This window comes from Haemaphysalis longicornis, unplaced genomic scaffold, assembly GCF_048455015.1.
Source record: "Haemaphysalis longicornis isolate Haplotype H1 unplaced genomic scaffold, Haemaphysalis longicornis Haplotype H1 scaffold_4, whole genome shotgun sequence".
Classification (NCBI taxonomy): Eukaryota; Metazoa; Arthropoda; class Arachnida; order Ixodida; family Ixodidae; genus Haemaphysalis; species Haemaphysalis longicornis.
The window spans coordinates 69,224,399-69,226,730 of NW_027526361.1; the positions used below are offsets into that span (position 1 = coordinate 69,224,399).

General features: G+C 44.8%; 1 non-coding gene across 1 annotated transcript; it reads left to right on the forward strand.

Moving 5' to 3' along the window:
- Positions 1 to 442: 442 nt before the first annotated feature.
- On the forward strand, positions 443 to 515 carry Trnat-cgu (transfer RNA threonine (anticodon CGU)). Its single transcript has one exon. It is a non-coding gene; the product is annotated as a tRNA-Thr (tRNA).
- Positions 516 to 2,332: the final 1,817 nt, after the last annotated feature.

Below are 2,332 nucleotides of genomic sequence, written 5' to 3' on the forward strand. Positions count from 1 at the left end.
AGGGAGCAGGAACTTGGAGGCTCACTAAGAGGGTTCAACTTAAATGGAGAACGACTCAACGGCCAATGGAGCGGAAGATGATAGGTGTAACATTAAGGGACAAGAAGAGAGCGGAATGGGTCAGGGAACAAACGCGTGTAAAGGACATCTTAGTAGAAATTAAGAAGAAATGGACGTGGGCATGGCATGTAATGCGAAGGAAAGATAACCGTTGGTCATTAAGGGTAACAGAGTGGATCCCTAGAGAAGACAAGCGTTGCAGGGGGCGGCAGAAAGTTAGATGGGCAGATGAGATCAAGAAGTTTGCGGAGATAAATTGGTCGCAGTTAGCACAGGACCGGGGTAGTTGGAGATTAATGGTAGAGGCCTTTGCCGTGCAGTGGGCGTAGACAGGCTGGTGATGATGATGATGAAATACCAGAAAAGGTGGAGGGGAAACAGCCCGCCGGTAGCGTAGTGGTCATCGCACCAGACGCGTATTCTGGAGGTCGTGGGTTCGGATCCTACCCGGCGGGCATTTTTGCTCCAGTTTCTTTCTTTCTTTCTTCCAACATTTCTTTGTCTGTTTCAATGACCTATGCTTTTCCTTGGCATTCTTGACTGCCAATCCTTATTTCTGTATTATTTCAACGAGCCCCTCATTTCCCATTCTGATTCACTATGTGCGTGTGCGTGTGCGTGTGCGTGTGCGTGCGTGTGTGCGTGTGTGTGTGTGTGTGTGTGTGTGTGTGTGTGTGTGTGTGTGTGTGTGTGTGTGTGTGTGTGCTTGTGTGTGTGTGTGTGTGTGTGCGTGCGTCGTACGTGTGTGTGTGGGGGGGGGGGGTGCACTTGTGCACTTGTTACGCCTTAAAATTCATACTGCAATACGATTTTCCATTTGAAATTTGTTCGGATTGTAAATATGTTTTCAAAAAGGCGCTTTAAATGTTTGGAAATTGGTTTAGTAGTGTTGTTATGTCTTGATTGTTCAAGTCGGATAACACATGAGAAAATTGCCATAGTTGTATCTAAAAGTCTTTTTTGAAGAACATGGTTAATTCTAATAAATTGTTGTCTCTTGCGTTGACTATTTGTGTGTTTTTGTCCAGCCTTGATTTAATTGCGTCAGGCATACACAAAATAGCGCTTTTCTAAATAAGTATTCGCAGCTCTCAAGCGTATTTCTTTTTCAAAGCTGTTTCACTGTATGTATTACGCTAGATCAAGCAACGTGGTCCATTACTCAAGAATGTGAGCAGTGTGCTTGCTGAATTAAGATGGTGTATTTTTATTAGTTCAGCGGTTTCATGGGACGATTGAACAGCTATGTTCCACTGTTGGCGCCTTGGTGCCATCATAAACAGTAAGCTTTTCTTTTTTTTTTTTTTTTTTTGGGGGGGGGGGGGGGGGTCCTGTCGTAGATAAACGCCGCGAACGTGTTGGTTTGAAATGATTTGCATTTATGTAAAAATTTATGGTGTCTATATTTGCGACGTTGGGGGCCTAAAACGTTACTTTGCCTGCCTATTCTAGGCACCTAAAACGTGCTTTTTTTATTACCTAAAAATTCGGCCTCTAGTGATCACTGATCTGAGATCGGTTGATTGATTGATTGATTGATTGATTGTGAGGTTTAACGCGCCGACGCAACGCAGGCGATGAGGCGCGCCGTAGTGGAGGGCTCCGGATTAATTTTGACCACCTGGGGATCTTTAACGTGCGCCGAAATCTCGTACACACGGGCGTTTTTGCTTTTCGCCTCCATCAGAAAAGCGGGCGCCGCGGCCGGGAATCGAACCCGCGACCTCGTGCTCAGCAGCGCAACGCCTTAGCCACTGAGCCACCACGGCGGGTATCTGAGATCGGTTAATAATGAGCAGTTTGCAGTTAGTTATAGTGGTGGCTATGTTTGTTAGGGCGGGATGTATTATCGTTACTTATGTGCTCTTTAAACATTCGGTTATGGAAATATGTTTGCAAAAAATAAAAGAAACAAACAAATAACCTTGATTTGAGAAGATGGAGTGGTTCGTGTCAACACTTCTCAAACTCTCAAACTTCTCAAACCTAGTTCTCAAACCGCTACTAAAATGAATTTTCCCATTAAACTTGAGACCCAAGCCGCATCTGCACCGTCGAACAAGTTCATGTCAAAGCGCATTTATTTGCGAGAAAAAGAAAAGAGAGCACACTTGGTTGTACATATAAGCGTTCGGAGCCAGCAACGTCGACATACCTTTCATTACCAAAATCTGACTCCGTTCATCACCGCGAGGGAGTAGAAAATAAAAAGGGCAATAGGGTCGACGTACAACGCTTCAACTAAAGGCGACGAATTCTAATGAGGCCCAAG